The sequence below is a fragment of the Bombina bombina genome, chromosome 1, assembly GCF_027579735.1.
Source record: "Bombina bombina isolate aBomBom1 chromosome 1, aBomBom1.pri, whole genome shotgun sequence".
Taxonomy (NCBI): domain Eukaryota; kingdom Metazoa; phylum Chordata; class Amphibia; order Anura; family Bombinatoridae; genus Bombina; species Bombina bombina.
This window is the reverse complement of record NC_069499.1, coordinates 656,009,300-656,026,737: the sequence shown is the minus strand read 5'-3', so window position 1 is coordinate 656,026,737 and position 17,438 is coordinate 656,009,300. Positions and strand designations below refer to the sequence as shown.

At 39.4% G+C, this 17,438-nt stretch overlaps 1 protein-coding gene across 6 annotated transcripts in view; it reads left to right on the top strand.

Annotated features, from left to right (window-relative positions):
• TENM1 (teneurin transmembrane protein 1) overlaps nt 1–17,438 on the top strand; it is a 1,037,319-nt gene that overhangs the window by 507,421 nt on the left and 512,460 nt on the right. The window lies entirely within an intron of this gene.

Genomic DNA, 17,438 nt, shown 5'->3' with positions numbered 1-17,438 from the left:
TTAAATGACACTATCCAACTATTTAACCAAATATAACAACCTGTATATTAAATCTTTATATAATTATCCACATTTTATTGCCAGTGACCACAAGGTGTTCAAATTTCTGCTGAATAAATTTCACTCCCTTTAATGCACTCACCAAAGTACTGCAACAGAAAAACAATACCTTACACATTGTTTACATTGAGCCCACTAACTGCATTTGGGTTATCATATGCAACCATTAAAGGGACACTAAACACAAATTGTAAACTACATGATTACAAACTTTCATGTATTAGAATAATTTTGCAATGAAAAATGCTGATGTATTTTGTTTTAAATGAGTATATTGTTTTATGTTTATTTTTTTCACTGATTTTCCTGTCCCCCAGAACAAAAGAACCCCAGCTAACCAATCGCAAACTAATATTCAGATATAGAACAATCTGTTTGCACATGTACAGACTGGGGTAGCCTGCCCTCTTGTATTCCCTTAAGGAGCTTTAGCACTGATTCATACTTGGTTACTATTGCCAAGAATGATTTGCCTATCATTATTGTCTGATAATCCACCTTTTAAAAGCATGTGACACCATAGAAGCTTAGGGAGGGAGGGAAAGTAAACAAAGGCTTGCATACAATGCCTTAAAGTATTAACCTAAAGAAAATAAATACTTTTTTAGATGTATTTTACAACAAAAGGCTGCAAAATAAATAATGAATGTATGATGCAATGTTTCACTCCTAATAATGAAACAATTTTATGCATTGTTGAAATGTCAAGTTTATTGGTCCTTTATGGATTTCTCACTCTCCTTAGAGCAAAGGGCAAAATGCCCTTTATAACTGATATTTCAAAATTCAAAAGACATAAATATGAAAAACATACACATATTTAATAAAATGTATGCTTATGTTGACTAAGGGGCCTATTTATCAAAGCGTCAACTGAAAATACGCTGGAATTCCACGTCGTAATTTTCATGAGATTGATCTGCCGTAGTTATCAAAGCATCGAGATTGGCAAATGTTGAAATTTGTGACATAAAATATGATCCCGCAATCTCAATCCGGCGCAGATCGATCTGAGTTAAAATCCATGGTATTTGAGCGGAATTGTGTTCAATCGCCCTCCTATTCAACACTATTTGAAGCTCCCACGAAGTTATCAGATATTCTACATTTACGTTTATGTCTTTTCCAACTCAGCGTACCTAGTTTTCAATCCGCCACCCTTGAGGTCGCGGATGCCATAGAACTAAATGGGAGTCGGAAAACACAGAAAAGCTTATGTTCGATGCTGCAAGAGAATGAAGTATATTACATAATAAAAATAAATTAGAAACTCTATTAAAATTGTATACCCTTTCTAAATCAAACAATATTATTGCTCCACATATGAGCCTAGATTTGGAGTTTGGCGGTAAAAGGGCTGTTAACGCTCCGCGGGCTTTTTTCTGGCCGCACCATAAAATTAACTCTGGTATCGAGAGTTCAAACAAATGCTGCGTTAGGCTCCAAAAAAGGAGCGTAGAGCATTTTTACCGCAAATGCAACTCTCGATACCAGAGTTGCTTACGGACGCGGCCGGCCTCAAAAACGTGCTCGTGCACGATTCCCCCATAGGAAACAATGGGGCTGTTTGAGCTGAAAAAAAACCTAACACCTGCAAAAAAGCAGCGTTCAGCTCCTAACGCAGCCCCATTGTTTCCTATGGGGAAACACTTCCTACGTCTGCACCTAACACTCTAACATGTACCCCGAGTCTAAACACCCCTAACCTTACACTTATTAACCCCTAATCTTCCGCTCCGTAAACCGCCGCAACCTACGTTATCCCTATGTACCCCTAATCTGCTGCCCTAACATCGCCGACCCCTATATTATATTTATTAACCCCTAATCTGCCCCCCTCAACGTCGCCGACACCTGCCTACACTTATTAACCCCTAATCTGCCGAGCGGACCTGAGCGCTACTATAATAAAGTTATTAACCCCTAATCCGCCTCACTAACCCTATCATAAATAGTATTAACCCCTCTGCCCTCCCTAACATCGCCGACACCTACCTTCAATTATTAACCCCTAATCTGCCGAACGGAGCTCACCGCTATTCTAATAAATGGATTAACCCCTAAAGCTAAGTCTAACCCTAACACTAACACCCCCCTAAGTTAAATATAATTTTTATCTAACGAAATAAATTAACTATTATTAAATAAATGATTCCTATTTAAAGCTAAATACTTACCTGTAAAATAAACCCTAATATAGCTACAATATAAATTATAATTATATTATAGCTATTTTAGGATTAATATTTATTTTACAGGCAACTTTGTAATTATTTTAACCAGGTACAATAGCTATTAAATAGTTAAGAACTATTTAATAGTTACCTAGTTAAAATAATAACAAATTTACCTGTAAAATAAATCCTAACCTAAGATATAATTAAACCTAACACTACCCTATCAATAAAATAATTAAATAAACTACCTACAATTACCTACAATTAACCTAACACTACACTATCAATAAATTAATTAAACACAATTCCTACAAATAAATACAATTAAATAAACTAGCTAAAGTACAAAAAATAAAAAGGAACTAAGTTACAGAAAATAAAAAAATATTTACAAACATAAGAAAAATATTACAACAATTTTAAACTAATTACACCTACTCTAAGCCCCCTAATAAAATAACAAAGCCCCCCAAAATAAAAAATTCCCTACCCTATTCTAAATTAAAAAAGTTACAAGCTCTTTTACCTTACCAGCCCTGAACAGGGCCCTTTGCGGGGCATGCCCCAAGAAGTTCAGCTCTTTTGCCTGTAAAAAAAAACATACAATACCCCCCCCCCAACATTACAACCCACCACCCACATACCCCTAATCTAACCCAAACCCCCCTTAAATAAACCTAACACTAATCCCCTGAAGATCTTCCTACCTTGTCTTCACCATCCAGGTATCACCGATCCGTCCTGGCTCCAAGATCTTCATCCAACCCAAGCGGGGGTTGGCGATCCATAATCCGGTGCTGAAGAGGTCCAGAAGAGGCTCCAAAGTCTTCCTCCTATCCGGCAAGAAGAGGACATCCGGACCGGCAAACATCTTCTCCAAGCGGCATCTTCGATCTTCTTCCATCCGGAGCGAAGCAGCAGGATCCTGAAGACCTCCAGCGCGGAACATCCATCCGGACCGACGACTGAACGACGAATGACTGTTCCTTTAAGGGACGTCATCCAAGATGGCGTCCCTCGAATTCCGATTGGCTGATAGGATTCTATCAGCCAATCGGAATTAAGGTAGGAATTTTCTGATTGGCTGATGGAATCAGCCAATCAGAATCAAGTTCAATCCGATTGGCTGATCCAATCAGCCAATCAGATTGAGCTCGCATTCTATTGGCTGTTCCGATCAGCCAATAGAATGCGAGCTCAATCTGATTGGCTGATTGGATCGGCCAATCGGATTGAACTAGATTCTGATTGGCTGATTCCATCAGCCAATCAGAAAATTCCTACCTTAATTCCGATTGGCTGATAGAATCCTATCAGCCAATCGGAATTCGAGGGACGCCATCTTGGATGACGTCCCTTAAAGGAACAGTCATTCGTCGTTCAGTCGTCGGTCCGGATGGATGTTCCGCGCTGGAGGTCTTCAGGATCCTGCCGCTTCGCTCCGGATGGAAGAAGATCGAAGATGCCGCTTGGAGAAGATGTTTGCCGGTCCGGATGTCCTCTTCTTGCCGGATAGGAGGAAGACTTTGGAGCCTCTTCTGGACCTCTTCAGCACCGGATTATGGATCGCCAACCCCCGCTTGGGTTGGATGAAAATCTTGGAGCCAGGACGGATCGGTGATACCTGGATGGTGAAGACAAGGTAGGAAGATCTTCAGGGGATTAGTGTTAGGTTTATTTAAGGGGGGTTTGGGTTAGATTAGGGGTATGTGGGTGGTGGGTTGTAATGTTGGGGGGGGTATTGTATGTTTTTTTTTACAGGCAAAAGAGCTGAACTTCTTGGGGCATGCCCCGCAAAGGGCCCTGTTCAGGGCTGGTAAGGTAAAAGAGCTTGTAACTTTTTTAATTTAGAATAGGGTAGGGAATTTTTTATTTTGGGGGGCTTTGTTATTTTATTAGGGGGCTTAGAGGTGGTGTAATTAGTTTAAAATTGTTGTAATATTTTTCTTATGTTTGTAAATATTTTTTTATTTTCTGTAACTTAGTTCTTTTTTATTTTTTGTACTTTAGCTAGTTTATTTAATTGTATTTATTTGTAGGAATTGTGTTTAATTAATTTATTGATAGTGTAGTGTTAGGTTAATTGTAGGTAGTTTATTTAATTAATTTATTGATAGTCTAGTGTTAGGTTTATTGTAGGTAATTGTAGGTAGTTTATTTAATTATTTTATTGATAGGGTAGTGTTAGGTTTAATTATATCTTAGGTTAGGATTTATTTTACAGGTAAATTTGTTATTATTTTAACTAGGTAACTATTAAATAGTTCTTAACTATTTAATAGCTATTTTACCTGGTTAAAATAATTACAAAGTTGCCTGTAAAATAAATATTAATCCTAAAATAGCTATAATATAATTATAATTTATATTGTAGCTATATTAGGGTTTATTTTACAGGTAAGTATTTAGCTTTAAATAGGAATAATTTATTTAATAAGAGTTAATTTATTTCGTTAGATAAAAATTATATTTAACTTAGGGGGGTGTTAGTGTTAGGGTTAGACTTAGCTTTAGGGGTTAATCAATTTATTAGAATAGCGGTGAGCTCCGGTCGGCAGATTAGGGGTTAATAATTGAAGGTAGGTGTCGGCGATGTTAGGGAGGGCAGATTAGGGGTTAATAACTTTATTATAGTAGCGCTCAGGTCCGCTCGGCAGATTAGGGGTTAATAAGTGTAAGCAGGTGTCGGCGACGTTGAGGGGGGCAGATTAGGGGTTAATAAATATAATATAGGGGTCGGCGATGTTAGGGCAGCAGATTAGGGGTACATAGGGATAACGTAGGTGGCGGCGATTTGCGGTCGGAAGATTAGGGGTTAATTATTTTAAGTAGCTGGCGGCGACGTTGTGGGGGGCAAGTTAGGGGTTAATAAATGTAATACAGGGGTCGGCGGGGTTAGGGGCAGCAGATTAGGGGTACATAAGTATAACGTAGGTGGCGGTCGGCAGATTAGGGGTTAAAAATTTTAATCGAGTGGCGGCGGTGTGGGGGGAACTCGGTTTAGGGGTACATAGGTAGTTTATGGGTGTTAGTGTACTTTAGGGTACAGTAGTTAAGAGCTTTATGAACCGGCGTTAGCCAGAAAGCTCTTAACTCCTGCTATTTTCAGGCGGCTGGAGTTTTGTCGTTAGAGCTCTAACGCTCACTTCAGAAACGACTCTAAATACCAGCGTTAGAAAGATCCCATTGAAAAGATAGGCTACGCAAATGGCGTAGGGGGATCTGCGGTATGGAAAAGTCGCGGCTGAAAAGTGAGCGTTAGACCCTTTAATCACTGACTCCAAATACCAGCGGGCGGCCAAAACCAGCGTTAGGAGCCTCTAACGCTGGTTTTGACGGCTACCGCCGAACTCCAAATCTAGGCCATGGTGCATTAGTAGATATAGGGATAAAAATGAAAAATACATTTACTACTTATGGATTATGCTACAACTTTGTCTCTCATTACAAACCAAAGGGACAATATTATTTCTATATATTCGGTGCACCATAATATAGTTAACATCCTTTTTATTTTTTTGTGAAAAATCTATGTGCACCATGGTTAAGTCATGTAATACAAGTCCCACTCTCCACTTCGTGCCATATGTGACTCAAAACTTTTCGCACCAATTATGACGCAAACTCCTAAATAATCCACACACTAGTGAATTTTCCCACCACTTTTGATTGGAATATGCATATACACATGATTTATGATATCTGCCAATCTTATTCAAATACACATTATAAACTATCAGTAATGAATAAAATTGCTTGATACTTGTGTCATTGATCACTCATCAGAACTTGTAAGTGCCATTTCTTACAGTGTGTTTTATACTTTAAAACTATGTATATGTGAAATTAGTATTAAAGATAAACATTTATGCTGACATTAGGACACAAAGTCTAACATTATAAACAAGGATTTTAAAATTCGAATTGATGTTTGATTCAATAGAGTCTTAAGCTGATAGCTCAAAGAGATAGCCTATCTAACTTTAAACTGTCATGATTCAGATACAGCAGAAATTAAAATCACCTCTTTACAGTCATGCTATTTTCAGTGTATTTCTTCCTTCTCTTGAATTTCTTTTTCAGTAAGAAATGTCATTTTATATGCAAGCCCATTTTATAACACCTGTGAAGGAGTGTTTTTTAAAAATAGATTGCAATCAGGAGGGGTTAGACAGGTGCAGAGAGAAAACTGGCCCAGCTCTTAAAGGGACAGGAAACCCTAATATATTATTTCATGATTTGTATAGAACATACAATTTTAAACAACTTTCCATTTTACTTCTATTATTAAATTTGCTTCATTCTCTTGTTATCCTTTGCTGAAGGAACATCATTGCACTACTGGCAGCTAGCTGAACACATATTTTTAGCCAATCACAAGAGAAAAGTGTGTGCAGGCACCAATTAGCAGCTAGCTCCCACTAGTGCAAATTTTTACTTTCTATCCCTTTAAAATATCTATTGATTGCAAATAAATACATATGATACTCTGATTACATGTTATATTCGCAATTATTCCTGCTCAGACTAATAATACATTTACAATATATACATATAATGGTATAAATAAACACAGAGCTATGACAGGCAACAATGTTTAGAACAAAAACAGGAACTTAGGGACATGTAAGTATGTTTGCAAAAGATTTCTGACATAACACACACACAAACAAAAAGGTATTGGCGCACATCCATTTTCAAAAGCACAACATATTTATTGAACTCCCTGTCTTAAAGGGACACTGAACGAAAAAAATTTCTTTCATTATTTAGATGGAGCATGCAATTTTAAGCAACTTTCTAATTTACTCCTATTATCAATTTTTCTTCGTTCTCTTGCTATCTTTATTTGAAATAGAAGGCATCTAAGCTATTTGTCTGGTTCAGAACCATGGAAAGCACTTGTTCATTGGTAGATGAATTTATCCACCAATCAGCAAGAACAACCCAGGTTGCTCACAAAAAAATGGGCCGGCATCTAAATTTACATTCTTGCATTTCAAATAAAGTTATCAAGAGAATGAAGAAAATTTGATAATAGGAGTAAGTTGCTTAAAATTGCATGCTCTATCTGAATCATTAAAGAACAAATGTGGGTTCAGTGTCCCTTTAATATTCACAACTCTATTACACTGTCATAAGCACACCTGAGCTTGGGTGAGGTGCTTTAACCAATGGGAGATGGTCAGTCTCCCTGATTATGTTTTAATACAAATACAAAATTTGGTTTAGCACACCTTACAAAAATATTATATACACATTGTTGGGACTTGGGAGTGCTGCCAATATAACCCAGTAATTACACAAACAAAAAGGTATTGGCGCACATCCATTTTCAAAAGCACAACATATTTTTTGAACTGCTGCAAAAAATTGCCTGCAAACAACATCAAGGGACAACTATTCTTTTTAAATAAAATTGTGATCTTAGTCACATTATATGGCCATATTTTGCTTAGCCAGTCACCACATACAAGGTGACCCAATATAGATTGGTCCTAACACTACAGTCCTTTGCCTCAGAGGGCTGAATCATTCCTGCTTTTACTCTTCATAATAGAATTAGACTCCCTGGCTTAATATTCACAACTCTATTGCACTGTCATGTACACTTGTAAGTGGTGACTGGCTAAGCAAAATATGGCCATATTGTGTGACTAAGATCCCAATTTTATTTAAAAAGAATAGTTGTCCCTTGATGTTGTTTGCAGGCAATTTTTTGCAGCAGTTCAAAAAATATGTTGTGCTTTTAAAATGGATGTGCGCCAATACTTTTTTGTTTGTGTAATTACTGGGTCATATTGGCACCACTCCCAAAGATGTGTATATAAACTTTTTGTAAGGTGTGCTAAACCATATTTTGTATTTGTATTAAAACATAATCAGGGAGACTGACCATCTCCCATTGGTTAAAGCACCCCACCCAAGCTCAGGTGTGCTCATGACAGTGTAATAGAGTTGTGAATATTAAGCCAAGGAGTCTAATTCTATTATGAAAAGTAAAAGCAGGAATGATTCAGCCCTATGAGGCAAAGGGCTGTAGTGTTAGGACCAGTCTATATTGGGGCACCTTGTAAGTGGTGACTGGCTAAGCAAAATATGGCCATATTGTGTGACTAAGTTCCCAATTTTATTTAAAAAGAATAGTTGTACCTTGATGTTGTTTGCAGGCAATTTGCAGCAGTTCAAAAAATATGTTGTGCTTTTGAAAATGGATGTGCGCCAATACCATTTGTTTGTGTTATTACTGGGTCATATTGGCAGCACTCCCAAAGATGTGTATATAACATTTTTGTAAGGTGTGCTAAACCAAATTTTGTATTTGTATTATAACACACACATACATACAGTGGGGCAAAAAAGTATTTAGTCAGCCACCAATTGTGCAAGTTATCCCACTTAAGAAGATGAGAGAGGCCTGTAATTTTCATCATAGGTATACCTCAACTATGAGAGACAAAATGTGGAAACAAATCCAGACAATCACATTGTCTGATTTGGAAAGAATTTATTTGCAAATTATGGTGGAAAATAAGTATTTGGTCAATTTCAAAAGTTCATCTCAATACTTTGTTATCTATCCTTTGTTGGCAATGACAGAGGTCAAATATTTTCTGTAAGTCTTCACAAGGTTGTCACACACTGTTGCTGGTATGTTGGCCCATTCCTGCATGCAGATCTCCTCTAGAGCAGTGATGTTTTGGGGCTGTCGCTGGGCAACACAGACTTTCAACTCCCTCCAAAGATTTTCTATGGGGTTGAGATCTGGAGACTGGCTAGGCCACTCCAGGACCTTGAAATGCTTCTTACGAAGCCACTGCTTCGTTGCCCGGGCAGTGTGTTTGGGATCATTGGGGTATGGGAACGCGCTGTACAAAACAGCATATGAGAGGTAAAGAACTATATAAGGAATGTGGATTACACAAGGGTATAATAAAAAAGTTTATATTTGTTTATAATTGTATTACAATAAGCGATGCCGGCATCTGTTACAAAGTAAAATAGTACAATTAAAATAGGATAAGAATCAACATAAAATATAAAACATCAGTGTGTAGTGCTGTAAGTAACTATAAAAATAATAATATGTTGCAAAGTAACACAATGTTAAAATTTAAAATTTAAACAGAGTCAATGTTACCGTCCTTTCACAATCAGGCCAGTGATTAGAGTGTCTGATCCAGCTGTTTATATGAATGCAGGTATGACTTGGAAAATTCCCTCTGCGTTGTTTTTAAAACAGCGAAAAACTTGCAAGAATCTTCTGGCTTGTATCCAATGACTGTGAGTTAAATTTCAAAGACACATTCACAGCCGTATTTGCGGGATGTCCCGTGCTGTGGACCAGTTCCAGTCAGGAGGTCAAAGTGCAGGAGTAATGATAAGCAATGACAGACTTCGTTTCTTTGAAGTAAAAATGAATCAGACTGCTTTTAACAAATGTGGGTCATGGGTGGGAATTACGCATATAGAGTCAATTCATATATTAAAGAGGCTCAATGCACCGCACCTACCGCATATGTAAGTCAAGCAGTTGTATTGCAAGTGAAGTTTGTAACAGTGTCCATATTATTCAGATTCCAGTGCTGGACAGAAGAAAGTAGATCATGGGTATGATGGTATTTCCAGGAAAAAAACAACTCTGTGAATTAGAGTTGGTCTCAACCACCTTACCTACTACTTAATTTCACAAGTTATGAGCAAATTTCTACGCGTTTCAGCCTAGTCAGGCCTTGCCATGCTGAAAGACCCAGCCACGTTTCATCTTCAATGCCCTTGCTGATGGTAGGAGGTTTGCACTCAAAATTTCACGATACATGGCCCCATTCATTCTTTCATGTACACAGATCAGTCGTCCTGTTCCCTTTGCAGAGAAACAGCCCCAAAGCATGATGTTGCCACCCCCATGCTTCACAGTAGATATGGTGTTCTTTGGTTGCAACTCAGCATTCTCTCTCCTCCAAACACAACGGGTTGTGTTTATACCAAACAGTTCTACTTTGGTTTCATCTGACCATATGACATTCTCCCAATCCGCTTCTGGATCATCCAACTGCTCTCTATCATACTTCAGATGGACCTGGACATGTACTGGCTTAAGCAGGGGGACACGTCTGGTATTGCAGGATCTGAGTCCCTGGTGGAGTAGTGTGTTACTGATGGTAGCCTTTGTTACGTTGGTCCCAGCTCTCTGCAGGTCATTCACTAGGTCCCCTGTGTGGTTCTGGGATGTTTGCTCACTGTTCTTGTGATCATTTTGACCCCACGGGGTGAGATCTTGCGTGGAACCCCAGATCGAGGGAGATTATCAGTGGTCTTGTATGTCTTCCATTTTCTAATTATTGCTCCCACAGTTGATTTCTTCATACCAAGCTGCTTGCCTATTGCAGATTCAGTCTTCCCAGCCTGGTGCAGGTCTACAATTTTATTTCTGGTGTCCTTCGACAGCTCTTTGGTCTTCACCATAGTGGAGTTTGGAGTGTGACTGTGAGGTTGTGGACAGGTGTCTTTTATACTGATAACAAGTTCAAACAGGTGCCATTAATACAGGTAATGAGTGGAGGACAGAGGAGCCTCTTAAAGAAGAAGATACAGGTCTGTGAGAGCCAGAAATCTTGCTTGTTTGTAGGTGACCAAATACTTATTTTCCACCATAATATGCAAATAAATTATTTCCAAATCAGACAATGTGATTGTCTGGATTTGTTTCTACATTTTGTCTCTCATAGTTGAGGTATACCTATGATGAAAATTACAGGCCTCTCTCATCTTCTTAAGTGGGAGAACTTTTGGTGGCTGACTAAATACTTTTTTGCCCCACTGTATATATATATATATATATATATATATATATATATATATGTATATATAATATATATATATATATATATATATATATATATATATACAGGGAGTGCAGAATTATTAGGCAAATGAGTATTTTGACCACATCATCCTCTTTATGCATGTTGTCTTACTCCAAGCTGTATAGGCTCGAAAGCCTACTACCAATTAAGCATATTAGGTGATGTGCATCTCTGTAATGAGAAGGGGTGTGGTCTAATGACATCAACACCCTATATCAGGTGTGCATAATTATTAGGCAACTTCCTTTCCTTTGGCAAAATGGGTCAAAAGAAGTACTTGACAGACTCAGAAAAGTCAAAAATAGTGAGATATCTTGCAGAGGGATGCAGCACTCTTAAAATTGCAAAGCTTCTGAAGCGTGATCATCGAACAATCAAGCGTTTCATTCAAAATAGTCAACAGGGTCGCAAGAAGCGTGTGGAAAAACCAAGGCGCAAAATAACTGCCCATGAACTGAGAAAAGTCAAGCGTTCAGCTGCCAAGATGCACTTGCCACCAGTTTGGCCATATTTCAGAGCTGCAACATCACTGGAGTGCCCAAAAGCACAAGGTGTGCAATACTCAGAGACATGGCCAAGGTAAGAAAGGCTGAAAGACGACCACCACTGAACAAGACACACAAGCTGAAACATCAAGACTGGGCCAAGAAATATCTGAAGACTGATATTTCTAAGGTTTTATGGACTGATGAAATGAGAGTGAGTCTTGATGGGCCAGATGGATGGGCCCGTGGCTGGATTGGTAAAGGGCAGAGAGCTCCAGTCCGACTCAGACGCCAGCAAGGTGGAGGTGGAGTACTGGTTTGGGCTGGTATCATCAAAGATGAGCTTGTGGGGCCTTTTCGGGTTGAGGATGGAGTCAAGCTCAACTCCCAGTCCTACTGCCAGTTTCTGGAAGATACCTTCTTCAAGCAGTGGTACAGGAAGAAGTCTGCATCCTTCAAGAAACACATGATTTTCATGCAGGACAATGCTCCATCACACGCGTCCAAATACTCCACAGCATGGCTGGCAAGAAAGGGTATAAAAGAAGAAAATCTAATGACATGGCCTCCTTGTTCACCTGATCTGAACCCCATTGAGAATCTGTGGTCCATCATCAAATGTGAGATTTACAAGGAGGGAAAACAGTACACCTCTCTGAACAGTGTCTGGGAGGCTGTGGTTGCTGCTGCACGCAATGTTGATGGTGAACAGATCAAAACACTGACAGAATCCATGGATGGCAGGCTTTTGAGTGTCCTTGCAAAGAAAGGTGGCTATATTGGTCACTGATTTGTTTTTGTTTTGATTTTGAATGTCAGAAATGTATATTTGTGAATGTTGAGATGTTATATTGGTTTCACTGGTAAAAATAAATAATTGAAATGGGTATATATTTGTTTTTTGTTAAGTTGCCTAATAATTATGCACAGTAATAGTCACCTGCACACACAGATATCCCCCTAAAATAGCTATAACTAAAAACAAACTAAAAACTACTTCCAAAACTAGTCAGCTTTGATATTAATGAGTTTTTTGGGTTCATTGAGAACATGGTTGTTGTTCAATAATAAAATTAATCCTCAAAAATACAACTTGCCTAATAATTCTGCACTCCCTGTATACAGAGAGAAATGCACTCACAGGAACGAACATCCAACTCAATACCATTGTTAGCCTGTTCTATGGCGATTTACCACCTGGGTGCAACTTCTTTTAGCCCAGCAATGCTTTTCACAGACTAAAACTTTCCTGTAGTATATCAGTCTGATCCCGCCTATTACGGTCAGTCCAGCACCGAAATACCAGGCAATTCTTCTCTGATCAAGGAACACAGCAACCCCAGACGATCGTTTCGGCCTTCATTGGGCCTCGTCAGTGAGGTGTAGCCATATTCCTCTAAACACACTGAGCAAGGAGTCCACGTCTGGTTGCCCCTTTTTCCCTTAGGGAGACTAAATATATACAGAGAGAAATGCACTCACAGGAACGAACATCCAGCTCAATACCATTGTTAGCCTGTTCTATGGCGATTTACCACCTGGGTGCAACTTCTTTTAGCCCAGCAATGCTTTTCACAGAGTAAAACTTTCCTGTAGTATATCAGTCTGATCCCGCCTATTACGGTCAGTCCAGCACCGAAATACTAGGCAATTCTTCTCTGATCAAGGAACACAGCAACCCCAGACGATCATTTCAGCCTTCATTGGGCCTCGTCAGTGAGGTGTAGCCATATTCCTCTAAGCACACTGAGCAAGGAGTCCATGTCTGGTTGCCCCTTTTTCCCTTAGGGAGACTAAATATATACAGAGAGAAATGCACTCACAGGAACGAACATCCAGCTCAATACCATTGTTAGCCTGTTCTATGGCGAATTACCACCTGGGTGCAACTTCTTTTAGGCCAGCAATGCTTTTCACAGAGTAAAACTTTCCTGTAGTATATCAGTCTGATCCCGCTTATTACAGTCAGTCCAGCACCGAAATACCAGGCAATTCTTCTCTGATCAAGGAACACAGCAACCCCAGACGATCGTTTCGGCCTTCATTGGGCCTCGTCAGTGAGGTGTAGCCATATTCCTCTAAGTACACTGAGCAAGGAGTCCACGTCTGGTTGCCCCTTTTTCCCTTAGGGAGACTAAATATATACAGAGAGAAATGCACTCACAGGAACGAACATCCAGCTCAATACCATTGTTAGCCTGTTCTATGGCGATTTACCACCTGGGTGCAACTTCTTTTAGCCCAGCAATGCTTTTCACAGAGTAAAACTTTCCTGTAGTATATCAGTATATATATATATGCATACAAGTATGTGCAAGGATATATGTACAAATTCTAGCATTAATAATAATTTAAAAAATAAATAAAAAATATGACTCTTAGAAATACAAATATACATTAATTTCTGTGAAAGTAGCATATAACAAATCAATATATAAATAACTTTGTATGAGATATTCTTTGTTGAGGTATAAATCAATCTATTTCTTGGACATTAACAGATGAAAAATAAAAGATTAGCTTTAGAGAAATGTGCTCGTTGATGGACAGTAATGAAATGGTTTAAATAAAGTTGGGAAAAACACAAATAACCGCGACATTGATGAATGTTAGTTAACACCAGTCTGATGCTCTTCGCACCGTACTTGACGCGCATGTTTTTTACGGGTTTTTTTATAAATAAGGAGATCATTTGTCCAACATTGGTGTGTCCGGTCCACGGCGTCATCCTTACTTGTGGGAATATCTCTTCCCCAACAGGAAATGGCAAAGAGTCCCAGCAAAGCTGGCCATATAGTCCCTCCTAGGCTCCGCCCACCCCAGTCATTCTCTTTGCCGTTGCACAGGCAACATCTCCACGGAGATGGTTAAGAGTATGTGGTGTTTAGTTGTAGTTTTTTTATTCTACTATCAAGAGTTTGTTATTTTAAAATAGTGCTGGTATGTACTATTTACTCTGAAACAGAAAGAGATGAAGAATTCTGTTTGTGAGAGGAAGATGATTTTAGCAGACAGTAACTAAAATCCTTTGCTGTTTCCACATAGGACTGTTGAGATGAAGTAACTTCAGTTGGGGGAAACAGTTAGCAGACTTTTCTGCTTAAGGTATGACTAGCCATATTTCTAACAAGACTGTGTAATGCTGGAAGGCTGTCTTTTCCCCTCATGGGGACTGGTAAGCCATTTTCTTAGTCTCAAGCAGAATAAAGGGCTTAATATGGGCTATAAAACTGGTAGACACTTTTATGGGCAAAATCGATTGCTTTATTTGGGCATTTTATACATGTTTATGCTGGTATTTCACACTTATAAACTTGGGGAACATTTTTTAACGTCAGGCACTATGTTAGACACCTTTTCCAGTCAGGAAGGGCCTTCCCAGTTGTAGGCTGAGCCTCATTTTCACGCCATTACTGCACAGTTGTTTTTGAGAGCAAGACATGCAGATGCATGTGTGAGGACCTGAAGATAGTTGGAAAAGTTCCTAGAAGGCGTCATTTGGTATCGTATTCCCCTCTGGGCTTGGTAGAGTCGCAGCAAAGGCTGTAGCTGGGACTGTAGAGGGGTTAAAGCTGTAACCGGCTCCGGTTTCGTTATTTTAAGGGTTAAAGCTCTGAAAATTGGTGTGCAATACTTTTAATGCTTTAAGACACTGTGGTGAAATTTTGGTAAATTTTGAACAATTCCTTCATATTTTTTCACATATTCAGTAATAAAGTGTGCTCTGTTTAAAATTTAAAGAGACAGTAACGGTTTTGTTTTAAAACGGTTTTTGTGTTTTACTGACAAGTTTAAGCCTGTTTAACATGTCTGTGCCTTCAGATAAGCTATGTTCTATATGTATGAAAATTAATGTGTCTCCCCCTTCTAAATTATGTGATAATTGTGCCAAAGCGTCCAAACAAAGTAAGGACAGTACTGTCAAAGATAATGAAGTTGCCCAAGATGATTCATCAGATGAAGGGAGTAGACATGGTTCTACATCATCTCCTTCTGTGTCTACACCAGTTTTGCCCACGCAGGAGGCCCCTAGTACTTCTAGCGCGCCAATGCTTATTACCATGCAACAATTGACGGCTGTAATGGATAACTCCATAGCAAATATTTTATCCAAAATGCCTGCATATCAGAGAAAGTGCGATTGCTCTGTTTTAAACACTGAAGAGCAGGAGGGCGCTGATGATAATTGTTCTGTCATACCCTCACACCAATCTGAAGGGGCCATGAGGGAGGTTTTGTCAGATGGGGAAATTTCAGATTCAGGAAAAATTTCCCAACAGGCTGAACCTGATGTTGTGACATTTAAATTTAAATTAGAACATCTCCGCGCACTGCTTAAAGAGGTGTTATCTACTCTGGATGATTGTGACAACCTGGTCATTCCAGAAAAATTATGCAAGATGGACAAGTTCCTAGAGGTTCCGGTGCACCCCGACGCTTTTCCTATACCCAAGCGGGTGGCGGACATAGTGAATAAGGAATGGGAGAAGCCCGGCATACCTTTTGTTCCCCCTCCTATATTTAAGAAATTATTTCCTATGGTCGACCCCAGAAAGGACTTATGGCAGACAGTCCCTAAGATCGAGGGGGCAGTTTCTACTCTAAACAAGCGCACTACTATTCCTATCGAGGATAATTGTGCTTTCAAAGATCCTATGGATACAAAATTGGAGGGTTTGCTTAAAAAGATTTTTGTACAGCAAGGTTACCTTCTTCAACCCATTTCGTGCATTGTTCCTGTCACTACAGCAGCGTGGTTCTGGTTCAAGGAACTAGAAAAGTCGCTCAGTAGAGAGACTCCATATGAGGAGGTTATGGACAGGGTTCACGCACTTAAGTTGGCTAACTCTTTTATTTTAGATGCCGCTTTGCAAATAGCTAGATTAGCGGCGAAAAATTCAGGGTTTGCAATTGTGGCACGCAGAGCGCTTTGGCTAAAGTCTTGGTCAGCGGATGTATCATCCAAGACAAAATTGCTTAATATCCCCTTCAAGGGTAAAACTCTCTTTGGGCCAGAATTGAAAGAGATTATCTCAGACATCACTGGGGGAAAGGGCCACGCCCTCCCACAAGATAGGCCTTTCAAAGCCAAGAATAAGTCTAATTTTCGTTCCTTTCGTAATTTCAGGAACGGACCGGGCTCTAATTCTACATCCTCTAAGCAAGAGGGTAATACCTCACAGACCAAACCAGCCTGGAAACCGATGCAAGGCTGGAATAAGGGTAAGCAGGCCAAGAAGCCTGCCGCTGCTAACAAAACAGCATGAAGGAGTAGCCCCCGATCCGGGACCGGATCTATTGGGGGGGCAGACTCTCTCTCTTTGCTCAGGCTTGGGCAAGAGATGTTCAGGATCCCTGGACGCTAGAAATAGTTTCTCAGGGTTATCTTCTGGAATTCAAGGAACTACCCCCAAGGGGAAGGTTCCACATGTCTCACTTATCCTCAAACCAAATAAAGAGACAGGCATTCTTACATTGTGTAGAAGACCTGTTAAAGATGGGAGTGATACACCCAGTTCCAACGGCGGAACAAGGAATGGGATTTTACTCAAATCTGTTTGTAGTTCCCAAAAAAGAGGGAACTTTCAGACCAATCCTGGATTTAAAGATCCTAAACAAATTTCTCAGAGTACCATCGTTCAAGATGGAAACCATTCGAACGATTCTACCCACAATTCAGGAAGGTCAATTTATGACTACAGTGGATCTAAAGGATGCGTATCTACATATCCCTATCCATAAAGAACATCATCCGTTCCTAAGGTTCGCCTTTCTGGACAAACATTACCAGTTTGTGGCCCTCCCATTCGGGTTAGCCACTGCTCCAAGGATTTTCACAAAGGCACTCG